This window comes from Xenopus tropicalis, chromosome 6 (genome assembly GCF_000004195.4).
Source record: "Xenopus tropicalis strain Nigerian chromosome 6, UCB_Xtro_10.0, whole genome shotgun sequence".
NCBI classification, from domain to species: Eukaryota; Metazoa; Chordata; class Amphibia; order Anura; family Pipidae; genus Xenopus; species Xenopus tropicalis.
In genome coordinates, this window is record NC_030682.2 from 19132645 (window position 1) to 19138644 (window position 6000).

The following is a 6000-nucleotide window of genomic DNA, read 5'->3' on the forward strand; positions in this document are numbered from 1 at the left end:
AATGTAAATCGCCGGTGGGATGGCATACGCGGTGCCATGATCTGCGGAAGTTGCCTTGAGAGGAAACTTCCGCGATTTAGGCAAATCGCGGTTCCGCGTATGCCATCCCACTGGCGATTTACATTCTAGCCGGTGGGATGTAATTTCGGGGAGATTAGTCGCCCGCGACAAGGGAGATTTGTTGCGCACAACCCTAAGGGTGAAGACACACTGGGCTACCAGTAGCAGTTACTTTTTCACGGTTACTAAACTCCAAAAAATACTGTGCCATAGACAATACTGAGAATTGGAGACAATTATCAGTAAATGATCAGCATTGTCTATTTTAGTAGCTGTGACAAGTAGCTGCTACTAGTAGCTCCGTGTGTCTTCAACCTAAAAGATGGGCCTTACAATGCATGCTGTTCTACTACACCCCTAAAATGTACAAGTAGTCATAGAACATCTCCCTGTAGCACCACTACATCTGGGGGGCCTCAGTGCCTGCATTCTGCAGAACCCCAAAAACGTTATATTAATACACACCTATGTGGGGATGGGCCCCTACACCATCCAAGCTGTGGATATCACCCCTTTACATTCTAAATGACTAATTAGCTGCTAATTCAGATGCAGGCTGCACAGATGTATGTGTAGCCATGTATTGTGCCTCTAAATCATTTGCTAAATAGTGTGTGGATTAAAGTGGTGAGGTGGCAACATAATCTCTAGCATACCTTCCTGCAGCACCCATAAAATTGGGCACCCCAATCTGGCATCCTAGTCAATGGCACCCAGTGACCCCCCACGTCCTTGTATTAAAATAACATACCTCCCAGCTGGCATAATGATTGGAAAAGTATATTGCAGTTACTAGAGCTGCACCCACTGGCAACTCATTGTTTACAGTAAAGGTGCCCATACACGGGCCGATTTCAGCTGCCAATTCCGCTCCTTCAGACCGATTCAGCATCTTATCTGCCGGTATATGGGCACCCCTGATGGGCCTACCCAACCGATATCTGGCCTAAAATTGGGCAGGTTTGATTTTCTCATCAGATCGGGCACTGCAGCGGCATTGATGTGGTCCAAATATAAGTGTTGCACAGCTCAAGCATTAGTGGTTCCCCCAAGTGGCCACAGAGCATGCCTTGATGGTGGTCCCTCAACTTAAGTGAATATCATTCTGGTGTACCCCAACTCTGTCTCAGTGGTCGCTGGCTTATACCACAAATTATCCCAGCACATTTCATGGTAGCAGAGTTGCCTCAAAGCACAACTTTAAAGAAATTGTTGGTGCCCCCCACACTCCTTTTGGGCCCCCTAATCTGCACAGAAAGAGTTAAAGATCCAAGGGGCCCTGCAATGCCCTATTGTAAAATAGCACTGACATGAATCACTGTAGGACTGTAAGTGTTGTTAAACTACAGCTCCCAGCATCCCCTGCCATATAAACACATTGCTGCAGCAGCCATAGTTATACAAATATTTAGAACAGCAAATAGGTGTTCTGCCAAGATTTTGCTCCAATTGACATTTTAGGAGAATCATGTACAGAAAAAGGGGATTTACACATATACGTTCCTAAATGGACTTTAGGCCGGGCCCCCCAGCCAAGGATTTGGGCCCCTGTAGAGAAGCCAGAATCACAGTTTGGGAACCACTGCACTAAGGTAACAAGATCTGATAATTACACTAAAATATCCATGACTGATTGGAGATTCACTGCATTTCTCCTTCTGGTATCCAGACTGTCTAGGGGTTCATTCAGCAAACAGGGGGCCCCATTCCTCTATATATACGTGGAGCTTTCGTTGGTACCAACCCCACGTGGGTCGCTGTCTAGCCTTGTGTGTAGCCAATGTCAGCCACGAAAATGGTGAACGAGTGGAAGTGTCAGATTTAATCTCCTTTATTTTGTCACCAGACACACACATTGTTTTCTCAAGGCCCTAAGGAAATATTTGGGTTCCTGTTGTCTCTGTAGGCTACTAAAGCACCAGTATCAGATACAGGATTCCTTCCCACTGCATTCCCACTGTAACATATATGTAGGAGGATTCAGACTGTGAGATTGCAGGTATAGTAGGGAGAGATGGTGCCTATAGTAGCAGTGGGGGATAATAGCCTCTGGGAAGGGACTGGGGCTGTGGGATAGCAGGTATAGTAGGGAGAGATGGTGCCTATAGTAGCAGTGGGGGGGATAATAGCCTCTGGGAAGGGACTGTGGCTGTGGGATACCAGGTATAGTAGGGAGAGATGGTGCCTATAGTAGCAGTGAGGGGATAATGGCCTCTGGGAAGGGACTGTGGCTGTGGGATAGCAGGTATAGTAGGGAGAGATGGTGCCTATAGTAACAGTGGGGGGATAATAGCCTCTGGGAAGGGACTGGGGCTGTGGGATAGCAGGTATAGTAGGGAGAGATGGTGCCTATAGTAGCAGTGGGGGGATAATAGCCTCTGGGAAGGGACTGTGGCTGTGGGATAGCAGGTATAGTAGGGAGAGATGGTGCCTATAGTAGCTGTGGGGGGATAATAGCCTCTGGGAAGGGACTGGGGCTGTAGGATAGCAGGTATAGTAGGGAGAGATGGTGCCTATAGTAGCAGTGGGATAATAGCCTCTGGGAAGGGACTGTGGCTGTGGGATAGCAGGTATAGTAGGGAGAGCTGGTGCCTATAGTAGCAGTGGGATAATAGCCTCTGGGAAGGGACTGGGGCTCTGGGTAGCAGGTATAGTAGGGAGAGATGGTGCCTATAGTAGTGGGGGGGGATAATAGCCTCTGGGAAGGGACTGTGGCTGTGGGATAGCAGGTATAGTAGGGAGAGCTGGTGCCTATAGTAGCAGTGGGATAATAGCCTCTGGGAAGGGACTGGGGCTCTGGGTAGCAGGTATAGTAGGGAGAGATGGTGCCTATAGTAGTGGGGGGGGGGATTATAGCCTCTGGGAAGGGACTGGGGCTGTGGGATAGCAGGTATAGTAGGGAGAGATTGTGCCTATAGTAGCAGTGGGGGGAAAATAGCCTCTGGAAAGGGACTGGGGCTGTGGGATAGCAGGTATAGTAGGGAGAGATGGTGCCTATAGTAGCAGTGGGGGGATAATAGCCTCTGGGAAGGGAATGGGGCTGTGGGATAGCAGGTATAGTAGGGAGAGATGGTGCCTATAGTAGCAGTGGGGGGATAATAGCCTCTGGGAAGGGAATGGGGCTGTGGGATAGCAGGTATAGTAGGGAGAGATGGTGCCTATAGTAGCAGTGGGATAATAGCCTCTGGGAAGGGAATGGGGCTGTGGGATAGCAGGTATAGTAGGGAGAGATGGTGCCTATAGTAGCAGTGGGGGGATAATAGCCTCTGGGAAGGGAATGGGGCTGTGGGATAGCAGGTATAGTAGGGAGAGATGGTGCCTATAGTAGCAGTGGGGGGATAATAGCCTCTGGGAAGGGACTGGGGCTGTGGGATAGCAGGTATAGTAGGGAGAGATGGTGCCTATAGTAGCAGTGGGGGGATAATAGCCTCTGGGAAGGGACTGGGGCTGTGGGATAGCAGGTATAGTAGGGAGAGATGGTGCCTATAGTAGCAGTGGGATAATAGCCTCGGGGAAGAGACTGTGGCTCTGGGATAGTTTAATGTAATCAAAATATAATACAGGGCTGCCCTGCACTGTTATGAGTTTGCCTCAGAAACCCTACTATAGTTTATATGTACATAAGCTGATGTGTAGCCATGGGACCAGCCATTCAAGCTAGAAAAAACAGTTGAAAAGGCACATGTTACATAGCACATAATGGATGAGCTCTATAGAATACAATGGTGTTTTATAGAGAGTATTCATTATCTGCTATGTAACCTGTGCCATTTAGCCCTATTTCAGCTTGAATGGCAGCCCTCATGGCTACACAGCAGCTTATTTATATAAAGTATAAAAGTTTTTTACCAGTGCAGGGCAACAGTACTTCCAGTATATCCTAAATTACTTTGATAATTTTTTTGGTGTTACTGTTACTTTAAGACTATGAGGTACTTACATAGAAGAAATTGTTTGCCTTGTGCATGGTTGTTCCAGGAATGGCTGTTACAGCATTGCCCCATATATATATATATATTCTCACAATTATCACCTTAATCCTCTATCTTATCAGGAAAATGTTTGCTCTTAGTAATATTTTAATCCCTTGTACATATTATATTAATATAGGATTGAAAGGATGAATGCTGGGCTGTACATAGAGATTATAAACGTGAAGCTACCAGCTACAGTGGGGTTACCCCTGCATACACTCTCATATATTGTATAATGATTCAAGCCTTAACTATGAATCTTATCAGTAGGACTATGTTTTGGGTGCAGTTAGTGGGGCTCATGTACTAACATAGGTGCAAAACTGTACCTGGGCCGTTACCCATAGCAACCAACATACCCATAGCCTTAAATAGTCGAGTGGAAGAGAATGACTGCAACGATATTATTGCTCGCTATAGGTAATGGCTATGGTGCAATTTTGCTTCGATTTAGTAAATAAGCTCCGGCTCCAGGCTGCACTTACTGATAGTAGATAGCGAGCCCCGAGGCGCGGTGCCACCATAACCTCTTTAGCTGATCAGGTAGCAAAGCCTATTGTAACTTCTCTCCCCCCAGTCACTATTGGTAAGGAGCAGTAACTGTGCCACGCAGTGTTGAAATCTTGATTCCTAATAGTAATTACTTTCTTATCATCTCCCAACCTTTATCAGTGGCCCAAACATGTTGGTTTGTATCTACACTCTACTCTACCCCCTCTCTCTCTATCTATCAACCATCTATTATATCATCTATCTATCTATCTATCTATCTATCTATCTATCTATCTATCTATCTATCATTCTATCTATCTATCTCTCTCTCCCCCCTCTCTCTCTATCTATCAACCATCTATTATATCATCTATCTATCTATCTATCTATCTATCTATCTATCATCATTCTATCTATCTCTCTCTCCCCCCTCTCTCTATCTATCAACCATCTATTATATCATCTATCTATCTATCTATCTATCTATCTATCTATCATCATTCTATCTATCTATCTATCTATCTATCTATCTATCTATCTATCTATCTCTCTCTCTCTCCCCCCTCTCTCTCTATCTATCTATCAACCATCTATTATCTATCTATCTATCTATCTATCTATCTATCTATCATCTATCGATCTATCTATCATCATTCTATCTATCTATAATCTCTCTCTCTCTATCTATCAACCATCTATTATCTATCTATCTATCTATCTATCTATCTATCATCTACTGTATCTATCTATCTATCTATCTATCTATCTATCTATCTATCTATCTATCTATAATCTATCTCTCTGTCTGCCTGTCTGTCTGTCTATCTATCCAGCTACTGGGGATTGTAGTAAACACTTAGAAGTCAATAAACAGGAGGTTCCACGTGACTCAGGATGGATATAGTTAGGAACACTTTATCAGTGGCCCAAACATGTTGGTTTGTATCTACACAATAGCAAACACAAAGCCAGAGTAACCCCGGAGCAGCTCAAGGACAAGAGAAAGATTTCCAGATTATGTTATTATGAATGAATAATAATGATACATTTGTCATTGTTCCCCAATGGACTCAATCATTTTTGGTGCTCATGTTAACAAAAACAATTTCTATCTTTTGCCCCCCAAGGCCAACCACTCGCACCACCTCTGCCCCTTTGCTTAAAGGGGTTGTTCACCTTTAAATTTACTTTTATCCCCATATGTAATAAAAGGCACATGCAAAAAGTTTGCCCAGGAGCAGTAACCCACAGCAACCAATGAGATGTTTGTTTTTAAATAGGTGACCAGTAAATGCTACCTGCTGATTGGTTGCTATGGATTACTGCTCCTAGGCAAACTTAGTGTCTTTTGGTACAAAACTCCCATAAGTATGTTGTAAACATTTGCAATTGGTTTTAATTTTTAATTTTTGTGTTTTTTGTTCAGCAGCTCTCCAGTTTGGAATTTCAGAAGCTACCTGTATCTGGTTGCTAG